General features: G+C 36.4%; 1 pseudogene; it reads left to right on the top strand.

Annotated features, from left to right (window-relative positions):
• Positions 1–1,748: 1,748 nt before the first annotated feature.
• Positions 1,749–1,867, top strand: LOC119467885 (annotated as a pseudogene).
• The last annotated feature ends 22,095 nt before the right edge of the window (positions 1,868–23,962 follow it).

Here is a 23,962-nt window from a genome sequence, read left to right as displayed (position 1 = left end):
CAATGTGTAGAGCTAAAAATTAATATAAAACCTCTAAGAGAATTTTGTTACATCCGAATTTTAATTTGCCCATGGTAATGAGGAAGAAAGGAGATGGTTAGTCCTTGAATGTCCACTTCTAAAGAGTGGAGTATTGGTATAGAAAACAAGATAATCTTTCCAGAGCTTTGATTGATCTCTAATTTGCATTATCAAGAGTAAGGAATAGTCTTAGAATACAGTCTTCCAAATAACTTTTATCTGTGTTACCGGAAAACAATGAAACATTGACTAAATACTTCCTGAGTGTGTTCCTTTCTATCCTCTGGCAAAGCTTCTATAAGTGACATGATCAGAAAATAGTAGAGGAAAATAGGCAGAAAGAGAGACAAGGAATCTGGGTTTATTTCCAAACTGAATAATCAGCTTCCTACTAAAAAAGAGAATTGGCAAGGCTGTATGGAAGCTTCCGTGATTCCTTCATTCCCATTGTGACAGCAGTATGTAAGCTGGCAAGAGAGATCTGCAAATACTATGGATAAACATAGTCATTTCTCAAAGGCTCCCATTTAACTCACTATAATTTAAGATTACACAGCCCTACTTGCCCTGCATACCTCTTCTTCTGTGTTGAATCTACAAGTATGCTTGAAGACCTAACAATCATTGCTCTGAATGGTGTTAACATGGATTACTTTATAGCTGGTGACACACTTGGGAATTTACAAGCTTAGCCTGGGAAAGAAAATATCTGCCTTCCCTTTCTTAATCCTGGAAAAACTTGGCCTCAAGTCCAGCGGCCCATATCCCCTGTTTCTCTGGTCCTGCCTTCCTTCCTTTCATGATTAAACCTAGATAAATAAATAAATAAGCCTACTCATTTGTGTTGCTCCACGTTGGTACTGAGCAAAGACATGCTCTTAGGCTCGTGTCCCAAATAGTTTACATGCTTCCTAGGAAAGCAGAGATTATTTGAGTTCTTTTAGGAAACCTGTAGATCTGCTATTACTATTCTGATTTTACACATAAGAAAGCGGAGCTCAGGGAGTTTATTTATTTATTTATTGAGCTAAAATTTCGCTCTTGTTGCTTAGGTTGGAGTGCAATGCTGTGACCTTGGCTCACTGCAACCCCTGCCTCCCAAGTTCAAGCGATTCTCTTGCCTCAGCCTCCTGAGTAGCTGGAATTACAGGCATGGGCCAGCACATTCTGCTAATTTTGTATTTTTTAGTGGAGACAGTTTTACCATGTTGGCCAGGCAGGTCTCGAACTCCTGACCTCAAGTGATCTGCCCGCCTTGTCCTCCCAAAGTGCTGGGATTATTATACTCATGAGCCACTGCCTCTGTGCCCAGTCTCAGATTATTTAAATAACTTACCCAAAGTCACAGAGCAAGTAAGGGTCAGAGCCAGATTTTGAACCCAGGTTGGTGTGATGCTGATGGGCATGCCGTTTCCACTGCAGTGTTCCTCTCTGATTTATATGCTGGGGAAAACGTACCAAGAGGCTCAAGAAGAGACAGTTGTCTTCAAGTAGAGCGGTGCTTGGCACATAGTAAGCATTCAACAAATGTTACTTGGATGAAAAAATGAGGACTTTTTTTCTTCTTTACACTTGTTAAATTTTTTCAAATTAGCGTTTACTACTTTTACCATTACTAAATTAAAAAAAAAGAAGGAAAAAAGAAAAGAAGGAAGTTACTTTTTTCTACAGATTCAGAAAACAGTTTCAGGAAAAAAAGCCTAAAGCCTATTAAAAAGTTTAGGTGAGTCTATTGCCATACCATCCTGAACGCGCCCTCTCTCATCTGACCACGGAAGCTAAGTAGGGTTGGGCCTGGTTAGTGCTTGGATGGGAGACCGCCTGGGAATACTGGGATCTGTAGGTTTATTTTTTATTTAAAAAAAAAATTTTAGATGAGGAATGTTCTTCATAGTTCAAAGAATCGTTATTAGCACTCGGTCAGTTATTACTGGTTTAGTAAATCCGGTTCTTAGAATGATCAATGTCACAAAGTGACCTTGCAGTTTTCTTCTCCTTGGTCTCCCCATCTGTGAACAGATTTAATCCCTGTCACCCATCCAGGAGAAGGAGATGTTCTAATGACTAAGGAGATGTAAAATACTCTCTGCTTTGAATAAAAGGCGCTGTGAGTAGAGAATGGTGTTATAAGCAAAGTTGCAAGCCAGTAAACATTCATCAGTTACTTGATTCATAGCTCACAAGGCTTTAAACACATTGCAGAGAAGTAGAGAAAGAAGTGATTCCAATGTGCATCCACAGGATGGATATATAATCATCCATCATTAATTATATAATAAGAATTATATTCTGTGAAAAAAATCAACCCTTGTCTTTCTAATGTGAGGCTCATAGCTGCACCTAATCTTTGGATCTCAAACCGAAGCAAGAGAGGTACACACAGATTTTTGAAATTTGGAAAATAAAATTTTGGAAGGCAAATCTCCTGTCAATGATTTCTAAATTTAGAGACGTATTGTGATGTAAAATACTGGGGTAGGAAGTGAGTTTGACGAATCGCGCATGTGACTTAAGGCAAAAATGCTCAATCTCTGCGCTATGCCATCAGTTGCATGAAATAGTTGTACCAGTGTCTAGAGCAGCATTGCCCAATAGAACCTTCTATGATGATGAAAATATTGTATTCTATCCCATCTAAAATAGAAGCCACCAGTCACTTGTTCTATTGAACACCTGAAATGTGTCTCCTTTATCTGAAGAGGTAACATTGTACTCTTATATAATTTTAATTAATTTGAATAAATTTAAATAGCCACATGTGACTAGTGGCACCAGTCTAGACACAAGTTAATATACCAGAAGTTCCTGTTTCATAGCCCTTGACATGAACATGGTTAATTCCAATGACCAACTGGCTTATCTAACACAGTAGCATCAGGACAGCCTTCTCAGAAACAAGACTTCAACAGAAGATTCTTTCTCTGTTACTCAATAACTCTAGAAATTCATAAGCCACGTTATTCTCACACAGTAAAGAACCCAAAGGCCCCTTCAAGTGATTGTTGGCTTCTTCATTTAGTGGCCACTTCTCCGTAGATAATGGCAAAGGAGAGATGACACAAGCAATCTATTAAGAGCATTCCAGATGAGTCCCTCTGTATCCATTAGTAGTCATATATGCATTCATTCCCTCAAAAAATATTAAGTGGGCTAGGTGCTGTTCTCTCACAGACAATTTTTATCTGTTAACAGTTCTATGTGTTGTCTTTCACCTTCTGCCCATATACATATGAGGGGCAGCATGGCATAGAGCAAGGTTTTGGGGCAGACCAGCCTGAAATAGCCCTATTTTCTAGGACAGGGGTCAGCAAAATTTTTTTTCATAAAAGGCCACATAGTAAATGCAGTAGTCACCACTTATCTGCAGGTAGGCTTTCTGCAGTTTCAGTGACTCACAGTCAACTAATGTCCAAAAATATTACACAATTCTTGCGCTTTGGTGCCATTGTTAAGTAAAATAAGGGTTACTTGAACACAAACACTGGGAGGCCATGATGGTCAATCTTATAACCTAGAGGGAGACTAAATAGCTAATGGCAATCCCAGCAGGATGGAGTGGGGTGGCGCAATATTACATCACACTACTTAGAACAACATGCAAATTAAATCTTATGAATTATTTCTGGGAGTTTCCACTCATATCAAATGCCTATGTCATTCACTCACTTCATCTCATCACATAGGTATTTTATCAACTCACATCATCACAAAAAGGAGAGTAAGTACAGTACAATAAAATATTTTGAGAGACCACATTTACCTAACTTTTATTATAGTATTTTGTTGTAACTGTTCTATTTTATTAGTTATTGTTGTTAATTTTTTACTGTGCCTAATTTACAACTTACATTTTATTATAAGTATATATGTATGGAAAAAAAATAGGGCATGTAGGGTTTGGTACTATCTAAGGTTTCAGGCATCCACTGTGGGTCTTGGAACATATCCAGCATGGATAAGGAGGGAGGACTATATTTTAGGCTCTGTGAGTGACAAAATTTCTGCCACAGCTATTTAACTGTGCAGTTGCAGCACCAAAGCAACTGTAGAAAATACATAAACAAATCAGCTTGGCTATGTTCTAATAAAACTTTATTAATGGGCACTGGAATTTAAATTTCATATTTGAAATATGGAATAAGACATATGAAAAGATACAATGGTTTGGAAAGAGTAAATAATTTAATATTTTTACTATGTGATTGCCAGCTTCTTTTCCGAAAAGTCATGCAATGTATCTTCCATAAGAGCACTCAGTAGTCTTTTTTTAAATGTCTTGAAAGTCAGCCATTCTGTGGGTAGATTTACGGGTTTATTACCGAGGATTTTAATACATATTTTTAAAAGTCCTTCAACCCATTTTTTAAAGACAGGCAGAATAAAATATTCTATCTGTAATTTTCCCAAACATCTGCAAAGGTAAGTATTATTTATCAAATTGAAAGAAAATGGTACTTGTCTGCCATCAAAACCAAGGAGTGTAAGTTTACTTGAAAGCTTAAGCCTATGGATTTGGATATGCCACGAGCACAAGAGAGTCTTCTCTTGATATCTTAAAGAGCCCAGGCAAGAACTGGTTCTCAATGATTTAGTTGCTTAATCTTCTGATATCAGGGCCTAGAACAGATTTAGATTCAAGTAATATTTATTCAATAGCTACTTTAATTGTGATTCTCCAAGCCTAGCTCACAAATCAGTAATAGTCTGTGATCAGGTTTTCATTCTTTCATGGAAAAATGCATAACATACAGCTCAATGTATTCAATTTAAATCTGTTAACATGTCTTTTCTTTCTATAAAGCAATAGTGTTCTATGGATTTTCTCATAAAATTTGACAAAATAAGCAACATTATATCCCTGTGTCTGACCTAAATCAATTTTATTGTACTTGAATATATATCAAATACCTAAATCAATCACATGTGTCTTTTGAATACATATTTGAATATATATTACCTAAATCAATTATATGTGTGCTTTAATATAATTAAAATTATGTTTAATGTAATATACATTATGTATCATTTATAAAAATTTTTCATGTAACTCACAAATCTAGAAATTACTGTTTACTATTCAACTGTGCTTGTTGCATCACAAATATAATTCACCCTTACTCTTCATAACCATTGAGTTTTTATTATCACTTTAAAACAAATAAATAGGTGGAGGAGGAGAGAGGTTAAATAACTTACCTAAGGTCATATGGCTATCAGGTAGCATTGTCAGAAGTCAGTTTTGTTTTGTTTTGTTTTTTGAGCTAGAGTTTCACTCTTTTCACCCAGGCTAGAGTGCAATAGCATGATCTCGGCTCACTGCAACCTCTGCTTCCCGGGTTCAAGTGATTCTCCTGCCTCAGCCTTCTGAATAGCTGGGATTATAGGCATGCATCACTATACCTGGCTAAATTTTTCTGTTGTTAGTAGAGACAGGGTTTCACCATGTGAACCAGGCTGGTCTCAAACTTCTGACCTCAGCTGATCTGCCTACCTGGCCTCCCAAAGTGCTGGGATTACAGGCATGAGCCACCACACCAGGCCAGGAGTCAACATTTAAAGATTCTTTCATTGTCTATCCTGCTTATTTATGAATTATTTCCATATAAATCACTTAAAAATTAGTAATATCTTGAAGTCCCTTCCAACTCCATGATTCCAATCATTAAAAATAAATGAATTGTTTATTATCACAGCATGAGATATATCATTAAAATGTTAACTTCTATGATATGCCTGTTTTTCATGAGCTTATTTTTGATCTGTTTTTATACATATGTGCATACTCCTATTTTGTCCATTAATTCCACCACCGGACAACTGATACCAAATGATGTTGGAAGATGCAGTCACATGAACTGTGTTACTTTTTCCAGGGTGCATTCTCCTGTAATTATCATAGAGTTGTTCTGGTAGGAATAAGGCTGCCTGGGACAGTGGAGCCTTGGTTACTTTCTCTCATGCAATGGTAATGCTGTGGTAATATACCAGTTGGGATTGGAAGTGATGAATAATGTTAATTAATACTAACATTAAATAAAATGGCGATGAGTACTTCCAAGGAAAAGGATAAGATGCTAAAGAAAATGTACATAATATTAACAGGCTTCTTGCTTTAAATTGGAGCTCTGGGAAATGAAGCTTAATCTGAGATTGTTGGGCTATGCTGGGATCATCCTGGTGAAGAGTGAGGGAAACGGGGGACCGAATAGGAAAAAAAGCAGTACTCTAGCACTCTGGGATGCAGTGAACAAGAGGAAGAATGTTTCAAGTGAAGCATGACATGTGGCATTGCATGCAGGACCTTTAAAACTCTTATGCCAACAGTAACAGGAAACAAAGTGAAGAATTAATCAGGGGAGTGACATGATGTCACTTGCATTTTAATAAGATCACTCTGGCTGCATCTAAGAGAATGGATTAGAAGAAGAGAAGAGAAAATATTCAAAGTGGCCATTTTACTAATCTTATTGAGCCAATGATGCAGGCTTGGAGTGAGATAGTGACACTAAAGATGGTTTTTACTATTGGTGTTCATGAGAGGTGTCCAGAAGACAAAAGCAATGCTGTGAGCTTCTGTGGGCAGTAATTTATCTTCTTTCTCTAACCTTTGAGTTTGGAATCAATTGAAAAATGTAAACCTATGAACAATATCATTCTAGGGAAGCTTAAGTGTGTGGCCAATTCTTTCCTAATGCATTTTGTTCAAGTCTAGGATGCAAAATGAACCTCTAAGGGAAGATTTCAGTCTGCAGAGCCACTTTTTAAGGACTGTGATCTCATTTCTGTGCATTATGTGAACAGAGAGACACAGGCTTCAAGATTGCCTCTGGAAGGCAACCCTGGGCTCTGAGCCAAGTATATATCCTCCTGGAGGTAGAAAAGTAGAAAGTATCTTCTCTTTAAAAAAATTCTTGGGATATAAAGTATATATTGTGGTAGGCAAAATAATGGATTCCCAAAGATGTTTATTACTTAACCCTGGAAGCTGTAAACGTGTTACCTTTCATGGTAAAAGCTACTTTGCAGATGTGATTAAGGTTATAGACTGAGATTGGGCCCACCTGGATAATCCTGGATTATCCAGGTGGGCCCAATCTCATTACATAAACTCTGAACATGAGAAAACATTTTGTGGCTGCGTTAGAGAAAGAGATGTGACTATTGATGAAGGCGTCAGAGAGATATGACCTCACTGGCTTTGAAGATGGACAGCAGCATACCATAAAATTTACTTGTTTAAAGTGAAAAATTCAATGCTTTTTGGCACAATCACCTATGCTGTAATATGTTTTTACAGTTTTGTCTATTCTAGATATTTCATATAAATAGAGTCCTACAATATGTGGTCTTTTGTGACTGGATTCTTTTACATACAAAAGTTTTTGAGGGTAATTTGTGTTGTAACATGTATTAATACTTCATTCCCTTTTATTGCTGAAAAAATTCAATTCAGTGTATGAATGTACCCCATTTTATTATTCATCAGTTGATGGACTTTTGAGTTGTTTCCACTTTGGGGCTGTTGCAAATAATGTTGCTATAAACATTTGTATACAAGTTCTTGTGTGAACGTAAGCTTTTATTTCTCTTGAACTTGTAGTGGAGTTTCTGGATCATATGGCAACCTAATGTTTAACATTTTGAGGAGTTATCTGATGGTTTTTCAAAGTGGTTGCACTTCACTAGCAATGTATAAGGCTCCAATTTCTCCACATCCTCACCCACATTTAGTGTCTACTTATTTCATCAGGTTCCTTTTTGTGGGTATAAAGTGATATTTCATTGTGATTTTGCTTTACATTTCCCTGATAGCTAATAATGTTGAGCATCTCTTCGTGTTCTTATTGGTATCTAGGTATTTTATTTAAAGAACTATTTAGACCCTTAGCTCACTTTTAAATTGAGTTTCTTACTGTTGTTGAGTTATAAGAGGTTCTCTTTATATTTTCTAGGTAAAATTTCCTTATCACATATATGATTTGCAAATATATTCTTCCATTCCATGGTTTGTCTTTTTACTTGTTTGATGGTGTCTTCTGAAGCAATAAAGTTTTAAATTTTGATGGCTTCTAATTTGTCAGATTTTTCTTTCATTTCTTAAGCTTTTGGAGTAATAGCTAATAAATAATTGTCTAACCCAAGGTCACAGAGGTTTACTCCTGTGATTTTTTAAAAGTGTTTTATAGATTTTTTTGAAGCCTATTTTTAGGTTGTTACATAGTTTAAACGTTTTACATTTAGGACTCTGATCCATTTTGAGTTATATTGCATATGTGATGTGAGGTAGGGATGCAACTTCATTCTTGTGCATGTAGATATCATCCAATTGTCCTTGAACCATTTGTCAGAATGACTATTCTTTCCCTCATTGCATTGTCTTGGTACCTTTGTTGGAAATCAGTTGACCATAAATGTAAGATTTTATTTTTGGAAACTTAGTTTTACTCCATTGATCTATTTGTCTTTTCTTGTGCCAGTACTACACTATCTTGACTGTAGCTTTTTAGCAAGATTTCAAATCGGGAAATGTGAGTCTTCTGAATTCCATTTTAAAAACTTTAAATTTAATAAACTTTAATTTTTTTCTTTATTAAGATTGTTTATTCTATCTTTCTTGCATTTTCATATGGTGTCAGCTTGTCAATTTCTACAAAAAAGCCAGCTTAGATTTTGATAGGGCTTGCAGTAAATCTCTAGACCAATTTTCAGCAAATTTTAGCAATATTAAATCATCCAATCCATGAAGATGAGATGTTTTTTGTTTCATGTAGATCCTCTTTAATTTTTTTCAATAATGTTTTGTAGTTGACAATATACACATTTTGCACTTTTTGGGTTAAGTTTATTCCTATGTGTTTTACAATTCACCCACTATTAGAAAATGAACCAAGAAAGAGGGAGAACAGAGTGGCCTGGCTCCTAAACTCCCAATAAAACAATACCTTCCCTTTCCTTATAAAAGAGGAGAATACAAAGAGGCATGATGGAATGAAAACTAGTAGTGTTATTTCAATATTATTTTCTCCTAGGGGCAGAAGTTCCTTTTGGGCAACTCAACCAGAGGGAAATAGGGATTCTTCCTATAAGAAAGAACCTAATGGCTGGTTGAATGTGGCAGCTGAGGGAGAAGAAAGTCTTAAAATTCCCTAGTTTCTTATATGAACAAACGGATAGGCACTAGTGCTTTTAGATGCAGAACACTTAAAAGAACCACTTTTGGAGAATAGAGTGAGATTTTCCCACTGGTTTGGCAAGTTAGAATCAAAATGCCTTTGCAATATACCAATAAAGATGAAGGTGCAATTGACAGTATAGTTGTGGGCCTCATAGAAGGCTAGCAGCAAAGTTAATTTGAATTTATTAGTATATTTCTGGTAAATGAAGTTGTGTAGAGCAGTTGAAATAAATCATCTAGGGAGAGTTTATAGTTTGACATGAAAAGAGTACCTAAAACTAAGTTTTGGAAAACTCCATCATATACTGGTTAGATAGAGCAGAAAGAATTGAGAAAATTGAGAAGAGGTGGAATTGTCTGGGGTAGGAGGAAACCAGAGATCAGTTTCCTGGAATCAAGACTAGAACATGTTTCAAGCAGGAAGGAATATGTTGAATACCATAGAGAATCCAGGTAAGCAGAGCTAAACCAATTACCTTTGATAACATAGAAGTCATTGGTAAAATTATAAGAGCTGTTTCCTGGGATTTGTGGTGGGGCAAGGAGCCAATGAAACAGAGAGAAAGACAAAAATAGAAGTAGTACCTGTTAATTAAAAATGTAGAAAGAGGTAGCTTATGGGAGAAACAGAGTTGAAGGGGGTTTTTTTCTTTTCAGAGGAAGGGAAACCTGAGGATGTTTAAATGTTGATGGCAAGGAAGCCACAGAAATAAAAATAAATAAATAAATAAAGAGATGAGGAAAGTCGTAAGGTTAGGTTCTTAAAAAGGCTGGACTTTTAGAGGATCCATAGCACAGGTGGAGGGATTATCCATTCAAATAAAGAGACCATCTATTTCTCATTGTGGAAGGATACAATATATGTCAATGCACAAACTTTGTAGGATTTCCATTGGGAAGGCTTCAATTTTCTCTGTGGAGTAGAAGGATAAGGACATTAACAGAAAAGGATTCAGTGGGGAGGAGGGAGGTTGGGGAAGCTAGAGATTTAAGGGGAGTACAGAGTTGAGCACACTTCTTATGATGAAGGGAAAACAAAAGGGTCCTCACAGTATTGCTAGATGGTATTGAGGTCTCTGTGTTTGTATGTGCAGGAGAGGGTATTACTGAAGGAGAGATAAGCAAGTGATTCAATGGATCCTAAATGCAGATCACTGGAATGATGAACCTAATGCAAACTAGTGGGAAGTCTAGATTAAGGCCTCTTCCAACTCTTGCTTGTTTTCAAGAAGAGAACAAAATCAGTAAAATAATCTTCCATGTAGATATTTCAGAAGGACTTGATGACTACAACTGCAACAGCCAAGTTCTTGTCTTTATTTACCCACAAGGCCAGACAGGATTTCCAGTTCTGTTCCACTACAAAGAGCCAAGGACGGCTTTGTAGGACAAGGATCGCTACCTTGGTTTTCTCCCCCAGCTGCCTGGTGCTAACAGCCTGGAGTATTTTCTTACAGTCAGATGACTGGTAACTATAATTCAGAATAAGACTCCAGATAGAAATTTGCGCCATCTAATTAGGAAAGGTCATTGCACTAATCCTGAGCTGGCATGGCAATGGAGAGAGATGCAAGGTGCATTTTGTCATGTGGCATTCAAAGGTATGTGGCAAGTCGGTGGTCCCCAACTTCTCTAAGATAAGAGTCTATCATTTTTGGTTGTGATAAGATGTATGGGGAGGGACGCACACTGAAAATTACAATGAGGTTAACTGCATATTCAAGAGCAAGCTCTTGAGCTTTCCCTAGCCATAAAGAATTCCAGAATGCCATAGACAGCCTTGCTATATTACACTCCTTGTCATCTCTGCCTGGTGAGAGTTTTTGAGTGTGTGCCTTGGCAACCGCACAGTTACCCTGTGAAGCACATGGCATTGGGGACATTTATCGCATTATGTGCTGAGGAAAATAAAAGAAATGGCAGTTGGCTGAACGAAGCAAAGTAAAGCCGGGATTGTTGATCAAGGAGTCTGATTGCTAACTCTCAGATAATACCCATGTAGCAAACACATTTGTCACTGGATTAAAATATTAGGTGTGTTTCTCTTTGGATGTGTTTTAAAGAAAATTAGGAGTTGTCTTAATATGTTGTCAGGAAACACACTTAGCGATAGAGTATAAATCAATACTTTTGGTAGAAAATCAAAGTGCATTTGAATTAATATTAATTCCCATGCTTTTAAAATGTCCAATATTTAGGATGATGCAAGCCCATTTTTGATTATTAGGTTTAAAAACAATTTGCTTTTGAGCGATTGACTCAGGGTAATAATGGTTGAAGGTATTACTGCTTGGGCATTGTAATAATAATAATTATTATTATACCTACTGTTTATTACTGACTCTGTGATAAGTACTTTGCAAGCATTAGTGTACCGCTGAAGCCATACAACAGCCATATGAGCTGGTGTTGTTAGTTTATGAAATTTATTTTACAGATGTCTACTTAACCGGAACAGAAACCAGGCACTGCTAAATGGCAGGGCTAGAATTCACATCAAGGCATATACGTCTCTAGAGTCATTTTGTCTGTAGGTTTTCCTCTGTTATGACATTTATTCTCTGACCTTACTGTCTCTGTGCCTCAGTTTTCTTTGTATAAAATAAGAATAATTTATAGCACCAATCTCATTAGGATTTAAAGATTAAATGAGACAATACATGTAAAGCTCATAACAATGCTGAGTATACAGAAAATATTCAAGTGAATTTTAGTTACTATCATTACTATTCCTGAGTACATTAAATTATGTGTATTAGAAATTTTTACTACTTTTGTTGTTTTCCTGAAAAATCAGTCAACTTGTCCTTGAACTACTTTTCTTGTAGTAGCTTGACCAAGAGCTGGCCTACCCCCAACCTGTTAACTGTCTTCAACATCTCATATCAGCTAGCTGGTGGACAGGGGTACAATCTATAAAAATAGAATAAAGCAAAGCCTAAATGTCCCATAGGGAAAGCTCATTCATAGCTACAATTTTGTAACCATGTACTCTTTTTAGTTAATTTGTAGAAAGGAAGAAAAGTTTTCAGCAACAGGTTCTTTGAGAAGAATATGGTTCATTAAAACCACAGCTTTCTAAAGTAGGGTAGCAAAATTAGGGCCAACATAGGAAAATTCATGAAGGTCTGTTGGTATGAGAATTTCCAAGATGTGAGGTCATCCTCCTCATCTTTGCTTTCCCATATTTTCAGGAGGTTATCATTTAAAATCCCCTGTGGGACTACTACTCAACAACAAAAAGGAAATAATTATTAATACCTGTTATGATGAGGATAGGTTTTAAATAATTTTATCCACACTTGAAGCCAGGAGTTCAGGACCAGCTTGGCCAGCATACTGAGATTCTGTCTCCGCAAAAAGTTAAAAAATTAGCTGGGTGTAGTGGTACACACCTGTAGTCCTAGCTACTTAGGAAGCTGAGGCAGGAGGAATGCTTAATCCCAGGAGTTCAAGGTTTCAGTGACCTCTGATTATGCCATTGCACTCCATCCTGGGCAACAAAGCAAGATTCCATTTAAAAAATTACACACACACACACACACACACACACACACACACACACACACACAAACATATAATCTCCAGTGAAAAAAGCCAGACAAAAAGACAACATTAAGTACAATTCCATTCATTTAAAATTCTAGAAAAATGAAAATGAACCTATAGTGATCTAAAATAGATTGAGTGGTTGCCTGAAAATGGGGTGAGGAAGCATTACTAAGGGGTACAAAGAGATTTTTGGGAGGCAATGGTTTCACAAGTGTAAACTTATGTCAGAATTTAACAAATTGTGCACTTCAAATATGTATCATTTACTGTACTTCAATTACACCTCAACAGAGTTGTTTTAAAAAAATCTCATTGGGCTGGGCATGGTGGCTCATTCCTATAATCCCAGCACTTTGGGAGGATAAGGCAGGTGGATCACAAGGTCAGGAGTTGGAGACCAGCCTGGCCAACATAGTGAAACCCTGTCTTTACTAAAAACACAAAACATTAGCTGGACGTGGTGGTGGGCGCCTGTAATCCCAGCTACTCAGGAGGCTAAGGCAGGAGAATCGCTTGAACTTGGGAGGCAGAGGTTGCAGTAAGCCGAGATTGTGGCATTGCACTCCAGCCTGTGGGATAGTGTGAGACTCTTTCTCTTAAAAAACAAAACAAAACAAAAACAAAAACAAAACTCATGGAATACTTTGGAATGTATTTTTTAACGTTGTAACTTATATCATCTTTTCCTTAATATCTATTGTCAATTATTACTCGTTTCTTTAAAAGACTATTTTGGGTATTATACCTTTGCACTTCTACAATGATGTTAGAATTGCCTATTGGGTTTCAATTATATATACATGACTACACAATCACCTTCGCCCCACTCAAATATACAAGCAAACCTGTTGAGATTTTGATAAATTGCACTAAAACTATACATTAATTTGGAAACAAAGAACATGTTTATGGTATTGATTTTCTGGAACTATGAATACAGTATATCTTTATTTATTTAGGTTTTTACTGTCTTTCAAGTGTTTTGCAATGTTCTCCATACAGGTCTTGTATATTTCTAAGGATTTATAATTTTATTACTATTAGAATAATTTTTTTAAAATAATGTTTTTAACTGCTGATTGTAAAAACTGAAATTATATGCTTATTTATAAATCCAGTAACTTCTTATTAATTATTTTATATTGTGTTGATTTATTTAGATTATCTATGTAGGCAATAGTACCTTTTCAGGGTATTGAAAGTATTTCTGTGCACTTCCTGTCTGATTCTCATGACTTTCTTTCTTTTGCCTTACTGCTTTGGCTAAGTTCACCAGTGCAATGATAAATAGAAATGTGATAGTTTATTTTCTTATCTTCATTTCTCATCTGAAAAGAAATGATTTAATTACTTCATCATTTAAGTATAAGTGTACTTAGTAGGAAATATTTAAAAATGAAGATTCACTTTTTAAAAATAGTTATAGAGCTATTAATGTTCTGTTTATTCATTAGAAAATTTCGCTGTTATGTTTTTCTATAATTTATTTTAAAATTCATTGGCAGAAAGTTGGTTGTGATATTCTTTTATCATCTTGGAAATCTCTGCAGACTTTAAAAAATTTATGTCCCCTTTTTTTTCCTAATTTTGCTTATTATAGGATTATTTTTCTTTAGTTGGAAACTTTGCCAGTTTTTTATTAGTAAGTCTTTCCAAGGAACCAATATTTTTGGGGGTGGGGACAGGAGAGGATGAGGTATGTCTATGTCGCCCACGCTTATCTTAAATTCTTGGGTTCAAGTGATCCTTCTGCCTTAGCCTCAGTAGTAGCTGGGATTACAAGCACATACCACAGTGTCCAGTGGAACAAAAAATTTTGTTGGTAGATTTTTAAAATTTTATATGTCTTAAATCTCTACTAATATTTTCTATCATCTCTCCTGTTTCTGTGGATAAACTCTCTGTGCTGCAAGTTAAGTGTAAACGCTTTATTTGCGCATTTAATTGTGTTTCCTTTCTCCTACTCAAAAATAGTGTCAAACAGTACTCCTCTCTGCATTATCATTTCCCCCCTTGTCTTTGGAACATTTCCCTTAACCATAAATAAAATATGTTATTATGTCTCCCGTATTACAACAATTAACAACAAACAACCTTCTCTCAACCCTACTTCTTCTCCTAGCTGTTGCCTTATGTCTTTTTTCCTCTACAGCATAACTCTTTTTAAAAAGTTCTCTGTACTTGCTGTTTTGAATGTGTCGTTTCTTTTCTTTGAACCTACTCTAATCAGGCTTCTGCACTCGTCACTGTTCTGAAATGCCTTTACTCCTGGTCACCACTTTGCTAAAATCCAGTAATCATTTCTTGGCCCTTTTCTGACTTGCCTGAGCAGCAGCATTGGACACACAGCTGCTTATTCTCCCTTTAGAAACACTTTTCTTCCCATGGCTTCCAGGACATCACCTTCACCTGTTATCCCTACTGTATTTCTGGCCCTTGCCTCTCAATCTCTTTTTATAGTTCCTTCTCATATCATCAATACCTAAAATATGAAATGTCTCCATGCTTAATGCTTGAACTTCTTTTCTTTATCTGTACTACTTTTTGGTGATGTCATCCAGTATCATGGCTCTAAATACCATCAGTATATAGATAATATTTAAAGCCATTAGCATATATATACACACAATATATACTGTTGATTCTATTCTGTTGATTAGTTTAGATTATCCATGTAGGCAATAATACCTTCTCAGGGTATTGAAAGTATTTATGTGCACTTCCTTTCTGATTCTCATAACTTTATTTCTTTTGCCTTACTGCTTTGGCTGTTTATATAATGTACATACAGTATTCACATAATGCATGTATATGTATCTATACATACATACATAGATATATATCCAAATTTATATCTCCAGCTTACATCTTTCTGAGCACACCACTTTTAACTCACTGATGACATGCAGCCTTAAGCCTCTAATATGACTGGTGGACCAAATGGTACTTAGGTAGTTAAGAAGTTAAGAGCCAGTGCCTGATAGTTCCCAAAAGATCTGTTTTTTTCTTTTTTCCCATAGCACAGTCAAACTAATCAATGCCTACAGGCCCCATTGAAGAAGGTTTGAGGGAAAGTTTATAGTATGTATGTATGGCAGGGTGTCAGGCTCCACCTTCAAATGGACCTAACCTCTCCCCTTCAATTCAGGGGTTCTAGGCTTACCTATGAAAACTAGGTGAGAGGCTATGACAATACATCGTGTCAACTAACATTTGGTTTCTGGCAGACCTGAAATTTTTCTTATTATAGATCAAGTACCACTTTTATTGAGCTATGTATTTCATTCCTAGATATGTTGTAATTAATTTACCACCTATAGATAGCGGCAGGCGATAAAATATGGCAGTAAAAATATACCAGTTACTGGTTCATTCCTTCTGCTGTTATGATCACAAAGACAATGTGAACACATTACCAGTTTATTCCTTCTATCATGATGGGCAGAAAGAATAAACTGGCAATGTGTCCACATCATCTTTGTCAGTTAAGTTCTAATATGCCACTTGGCCCCTGCAAATCTGCAACTGCAGGATCCATGTAAAATCAGGAAGTCCTTCTAAATGACAACATCTCCCACTTTCATAGGTAGCTTATAGAGGACAGCAGCCAGAGAGCTTTTTCAAGATTTTGGTTTTGTCCTCACCAATATAAATGGAATATCCTTGGAAGTCTTCAGTGAATGTAGCTGGGTGAAGAGTGTTGGGAGGAGGGAATGGAGGCCACACATGATAAATCTACTCCACCATTCTTACCTTCCTAAGCCTTTGGATCTGCTCTTCCACATTTTACTAGGGATGTTACAGCATCTTAGTCTCATTAAGTGTAGAGTATCAAAGAATCCAAGTGTCACTCAACCAAAGTAAACTGTCAGAACCATTTCCAGCTAACACGTTAAATACAAAAACACTCGTAAATGCTTCCTCAATACATTTGACCCTTTTCTGAATTCTTTTGCAGCCTGCTTGGTCCAACACCCTTAGAATCCATTCGCAGTGTTCCTCTTTTTGTCTCTGTGAGTGTTCCAGTGCACGTAGAGAATCCACTTCACACTGTAGTCCTTGTTGTCATCTTTATTCCTGTAGTGCAGAAGAGCAGCAGCTGCTTGGTCTCCCCAGGACCTGTGTCAGTTGGCATTTCACCACAATCAATCCCGAGTGATACTTGATGAATCATAAGCCAGTGCATGATGAATCCATTTCTCATTGACAAGTAGCTCGACATTCAGGCAAGCCAAAGAAATGAATTAACCCTCCATTACTATGTCCTAATATGAAGCTATTTATCAGAACCCATCAAAAATAAAAAGCACATCATGTTTTAAGAGAAATGACTTATCTTATGGAATTATTAACTCTGTCTAAATATATTACTTATGTAAAGTAAAATGGCAAAAAAAAAAGAGAACATGAAGGCGCGTGGAGATAGCAGCTGCAGGAAGCAGCCACCATTGTTAGGACGGAGGGAACAAAGAATGAAAGTTGGAAATTGTAAAACCTAGAAACTGGAAGGAGGGACCCGTGGTACTGAAACTAAGAATTCTGACGAGGGGGGCTCTGCTTAGCTGGTGGTGATGGGTGATGAAGTTAGCTCTACCAGTATTGGAAAAACTGGAAACTGGATTCAACTTCTGTTGAAGGAGGTAACTGCTGTTACCAAGATGAACGCATTGCTAGTGGATTGCTCGTGGGAACAGGAACAGGTAGGAAGCAAACAATTTGCAGTACTTTGGTGCTCATGCCTAGTTTGCAATCAAACTACGTTTTGGAAAGTTATAGCATAGAAAATTATCGTTAGGGCAAAATAAAGATTAAATATTTAAAAACAAGTGAAAATAGCATATGCCCAATTTGTACAGACAAGAGTAGTAGAAGATATTCAATCCCTTTCCATCCCTCTCACTTTGTGTGCATATGAAAAGCAAAACATGTGTATGTATATGGATGCATCCAAGCAAAACATTTGGACTTCATACAAATTAGGGATGTAATTTAAATTTATTTCCATTCCTTGACTAGAAATTGTCATGTCAAAGAAATTTTTGAGTGTATAATGTCAAAATACCCCTTTATAGTGTATATTTAGTTAATTTTGAGTGAAAGAAATCCGAAAAAAGGTTGTCTAAAATCTGATATAACTCAAGAGTTGCTAAATGAAGTTATTATGTAAGTGCTCACAGGAGTTTTAGGTGCGGCTGTGAGAAGAAAAAGTAAAGTTGCCTTTATTTTCGGACTACATGGTTGTTTATACAGAAAACCTCTACTATTAGTGGCTAATACAAATTTAGCAAAGTTGCAGGATAGATATCTGGTCTATACACAAAAATAAATTGTATTTCAATTATGGCAATAAACAATTGGAAATTAAGACATAAAATAGTATCATGTAATATAGTATAAAAATAATAATTTGGGGTGAATTTACAAAATATACCAGTCCTATATGCCTTAAACTGTAATGCATTCCTGAAAAATATTTTTAAAAATCTAGGTAAAGGGAGAGAGATCATATCTCATGAATGAACTATTAATCATCAGAAAAATGTAAAATAAAACCACAACTAGATACTATACAGGAACAGTACAATGACTAAAATAAAAGATACTGACAATACCAAGTGTTGGTGAGGGTGTGGAATAACTGAAATTCTCATATATTGCTGGTGAGAATCAAAATGGCACAGCCACTTTGGCAAGCAGTTTGGCAGTTTCTTATAAAGTTAAACATGTGCCCACGATGTGATATAATAATCTCACTCCTATGTGTCCCAAGAAATAGAAACATATGTCTTCATAGTAAATTGTACAGGAATATTCACAGAAACTTCACCCATGATCACCCAGACCTGAAGACAAACCAAATGTCCTCAAAAGCATTATGATTGTAAAAGCCAAAGACTCTGTGATTCTATGTATATGAAATTCTAGAAAAAGGCAATAATGTAGCATTAGAAAACAGATCTAGGGGTTTGAGGTCTGGAGTTTGAGGGAAAGGTTTAACTTGGAAGGTGAAGGAAAGGTTTTTTTATATAGTGGAAATATTCTGTCTCATGACTGTGTGACTTTTTTCTTTTTTTTTTGAAACAGGGTCTTACTCTGTTGCCTAGGCTAGAGTACAGCGGCACGATCACAGCTCACTGTAACCTTGAACTTCTGGGCTCCTGTGATCCTCCTGCCTCAGCCACCTAGGCAGCTGGGACTACAGGCATGTACCACCACACCCAGCTAATTTTAAAATTTTTTAATAAAGATGGGGTCTCTCTGTGTTGTCCAGGCTGGTCTCAAACTCCTGGTCTCAAGTGATCCTCCTGTCTTAGCCTCCCAAAATGCTAGGATTATAGGCATGAGCTACCGTGCCTGTCCAGTTTGTATGGCATTTATACAATTATGGACATTTATCCTAACTAATTAAGTTGCTCATTTAAAACTGGTGAATCTTATAGTATGTAAATTATACCTCAAAGAAGCTGATTATTAAAAATTTACAAAAGAAAACTCAACATGAGTCTCATGTCTCTTGTCCCTCATGTCTCTGGTCCCTTTCCGAGGAGGCAAAGCGAGAAGGCAAAATGAAAGAGAATACAACTCAAAATTTTCCTTAGCTCAGGGGAAATATAAACACAAGGTTTAATTTCTTGGTATCATTCACCAAGAGAGCAAGACTATCTTAAAGCGTAATGTTTGTTTTGTTTTTATAATATGTCTCAGATTCTTTATTAAAAGTCTTTATTAAAAATATCACCTTAGGTTTTGTTTCACTTGATATTTTGTAATTAGGGTGTTATGATTAACATCATGTATTAGTGAATATAAAGATATTCTGTATGTTGTGTCACTGAGGAGAGCATAGTCTCTAAAAGAAAAAATGCCTTGTGTTATTTTGCTTCGATATGCACGTGTCAGAAATGGCATAGGCTACCTTGTTTTATTTTGTTATTATTATAAATTTTGGGGAAACCTTTAAGTTTACAATATGATCTTTGAGAGAAAGGACTATTTATTTAAAAAGATAACTGGCATGTGCTTAACTATATGTGCCATGCCAGGATTTTATATCTCATTCTAATTTAATTAAAATTAATTCTAGCCTTACCCAGAGTGTAGGTATTATCTCTTCTTTCGTCTTTTTCTTTTCTTTTATTAGATGAGCCATGGAGGCTAAGGAAGGCTCCGCGACTTGTTCAAGCTCACAAAGCCAGCAAGCGGTAGAGCTTGCAAGGGATATAAGCAGGGTTTGGGACTCTGGTTTCAAAGTCCATATTCTTTTTATCCCAGCCATTTTTCCTCCAAAATAAAAAAGTAAAGGATAAGGGGCAGAGGTGAACAGTGATGTACTGCTCTGGAGGACAGTAAGAATCTGTGAGTTTCAAAACACAGATCTGCTCCTTATGTTAAGAAAGCCTAGGAGTTCTGAGACTTGGCCCCAAGCTTTCCAAGTACCGGAAAAGCCAGTGTTTGCGGAGTTCAAATTAAATTGGGATCTCTGAGGATAGGCCAAAGATTGCTATGTATGTATTTATCTGTAGATAAATGTATGTGTCTCCGTATATATGCACACACACTGTGTTAGTCTGCTCAGACCACTATAACAAAATGCCATACACTGGGTGGCTTAAACAATATACATTATTTCTCACAATTCTGGAGGCTGGGAAGTCTAACATCAAGGGGCTAGAAGATTCAGTTCCTGGTGAGGGCCCTTTCCTGGCTTGTAGACAGCTCCCTTCTACATGTGACACACACGGAGAGAGCTCTGGTCTCTCTTCTGATAAGGACACTAATCCCATCATGGGGTCTCTACCCTTGAGACATTATCTAAACGTAATGACCTCTCAGAGGCCACCTCCAAATGCTATTGCATTGGGGGTTGAGGCTTCAACATGTTAATTTTGGGTGATACAAACATTTCATTCATAACACACACATGCGCAGATGTATATACCCCCTCAGTGATTCTCATATGCAGCAAAGTTTTGAGAACCATTGCTTTAGGATAGTTGCTCTCAAGCTTTGGTGTGGCTCAGAATCTCCTGGAAATCTTGTTAACAGACAGATTGACGGCTACCACCCCTAGTGTTTCTGACTCTACGTGTGGGGTAGAGCTCTATAACTTGAATTTCTAAGAAATCCCCAGGTGATGCTTAAGCTGCTGGCTTCCTTGAAGAATTACCATTTTAGAACTTGCTGACTTCTGACATACACATCCTAGGGAAGATTCCTGTATGCAGTAGGTGAAGTTACGCTGGTTTCACATTAAAGAGACAGACTTAGCCTGGAGATAAAGATCTGAAAGTCAAGAGTACATTTATGGTTATGGTGTCTATTAGGCATCCAACAGTTTTCTAAATTAAAAACTGAGAAAATAATTGGAGAAAATGCAAGCAAGAATGGCTTAAAGAGCAGTTTAAGAGGAAGAGGAGGAAGGAGGTCTCAGGAGGACGCTGTAAAAAGCAATAGAAAATGCCACCTTAGGAAGAATACATGGTACACCAGAAATCTTAGGTAGAACAAATAATGTTAACTATTTTTGTGAAACTATAAAAGTAGATGCAACTTGTCTGTATTTCCTAAACCACAGAGGGAATAGAGTGTATAAGAGGAGAAATTTTTATCTTTAAAGTCATGATGACATTCCAGTGCAAGGCAAAGGAAACGTTACACTTGAATCTCGTGTTTCCTTTGATAAATTTTCTTTGAACCCTGGGGCCCAGGCTAATGTCATTCCAGTGTATAATGCTACCTTTGTAAAAAAAAGCTGACTTATGCTAGATGCTTTTTTTTTTTAAATGATAAGCGTATAGTTATTATGAAAGACTATAATGATCTAGAATTAAATGAACAAATGAGAACAAAAAAAGGAAAGGGATAAGTATAATTGTTCTGGAATCAAGAGTTTCTTTTCGCTTGCTAGATTTAGGTAAACAAAATAGTTTTTAAAACTATTATAAGGAGTTTTGATTGTATTTCACAAAGCTAAGTGGGCAAGACACATTTTGCTTTATTTTCTTTAAATAAAATTAAATTTGATTACAAGTTCCAATACCACAGATAGGGTGGCACATTCCCTCTGAGTTATTATTGGGACACCTTCCCTATTACAAAAATCATGCAAGGAATCTTTAGCCAAGTAGGCTTGTCTGGGTTGTGGGCTTCATTCTCATTACTGTTAAGGAGACCATGACCCTTAAAAGTCCACGGGTGCTATTGCACTTTCCCATGCAACTCTCAGGGCCTAGGAATCTTAACCAAGGTTAGATGCCTTTGAACCAAATCCAGACTCAGCTTGCCCATCATGAAGCCATCGCCAACATTCCTTCCTCTCCACACCAAATTCAAACTTTTGCTTTAGGTTCTTCAATATAACCTGACCCTTTAATATAAGGCAATGGCCAAAGGAAGTGGATGGGCATGACCTCATGACAATAGACATGGGCCACCACGTTCTTTCAAGAGACGAGAACTTATAGTGCATCTTAATCAGGGGCTATGCCAACATCCTAGGATGTGATTATGATCAGACAAAAGGGTTTGTCCAACTATACAGAGGCTCATTTTAAAAAGCACTGTTGGCTATGTGCAATGGCTCACATCTGTAATCCCAGCATTTTGGTCAGCTGAGGCAGGTAGATTGCTTGAGTCCAGGAGTTTGAGACCATCCTGAGCAATACGACAAAAGCCATATTTTGCAAAAAATAGGAAAATAAGCTGGGCATGGTGGTTCATGTCTATTGTCATGAGCCTCTAAGAGCTTTATCGTTTAGACTCTTATATTTAGGGTCTGAGCTGGGAGGATTGCTTGAGCCGGAGAGATTGAGGCTATGGTGAGCCTTAATTTTGCCACTGTACTCCAGCTGAGGTAGCAGAGCAAGATGCTGTCACAAAATAAATAAATAAATAAAAAGCACTATTTGCAGGGTGTGGTGTGAAGACACTTTCCACTCCCCACCCAAAAACACACACTTTGAGAATCAAAGGTGTAACAGCTTCTATTACCTGTAAAAGCACAGAATTTTTCTAGTGTGACAGAAAACCACAGCTCTAAGACACATGGTGGAATATGCAGACCCCTATCAGATAATTCTAAGTGAGAAGAGATCTTCTACCCAAAAGTAAGCACAAAAATGTACAGTAGCAGCCAAAGGTGAGGAAGAATTTCTGGCTTACAGTTGAGCCTTAGAAAATTTTTTAAAATCTCGGGTAATTTTTAAAAATGTCCCAATAAAATTTATATATAGAACTTCTGCCTCTGGAAAGATGCAGTAGCTGTATTTTTCCCTATTCTTTCAACTCAGTGCAACTAAAACCAAAAAAATGAAATTCTAAAACCTGTTAAGAAATACATAGGAAGATAAGAAAAGGAAACAGAGAGAACAATAGAAAACAAACAAAAAAAATCAAAGAGTAGATGTGTAATTTATTTATTTTGTTATTGTTGCTTGTGCTTTTGGTATCATATCTATCTATGGAATTATTGTCTAATCCAAGGTCATGAAGATTTACAGCTATAATTTCCTCTAAGAGCTTTATAATTTAGGCTCTTACATTTAGGTCTTTCTTGGATCAATTTTTAATTTTTGTGTATGGTGTGAGGGAAGGGTCCAAATCTTGGCATGTTTTTGGAAAATCAGTTGGCCATAAATATAAGGACTTATTTCAGGATTTTAAATCCTATTCCACCTATGGTGGTAACACACTGTCTTAATTACTGTAGCTTTGTAAGTTTTGAAATTGGGAAGTATGAGTCCTCCAATTTTGTTTGAGCATTTTGGCTATTCTGCAACCCTTGCCTATCCATATGTATTTTAGAATTAGCTTTCAATTTCTGCAAGAAAGTCAGCTGGTATTTTTACAGGAATTACATTGAATCTATAGATCAGTTTTGAGGTTATTGCCATTGTAACAATATTAAATGTTCACAGCCATGAACATAAAAGGTTTTTCTATTGATTTATGTCTTTAATTTGTTTCAATAATGTTTTGTGGTTTTTAGTACATGAGTTTTACATTTCCTTTGTTAAGGTTATTTGTATTTTACTTTTCGATGTTGTTTTAAGTCAAATTATTTTCTTCATTTTATTTTTGACTTATTCATTACTACTATATAGAAATATAATTAATATTCATATTTTTATGTGGTATCTTGCAAACTTGCTGAACTCATTGACTAGTTTTAATAGTTTTTAGTAGATTCTTAGAGGATTTTCTATATATAAGATC

This window comes from Cebus imitator, unplaced genomic scaffold, assembly GCF_001604975.1.
Source record: "Cebus imitator isolate Cc_AM_T3 unplaced genomic scaffold, Cebus_imitator-1.0 Scaffold345, whole genome shotgun sequence".
NCBI classification, from domain to species: Eukaryota; Metazoa; Chordata; class Mammalia; order Primates; family Cebidae; genus Cebus; species Cebus imitator.
This window is presented reverse-complemented; position numbering and strand designations above follow the sequence as displayed.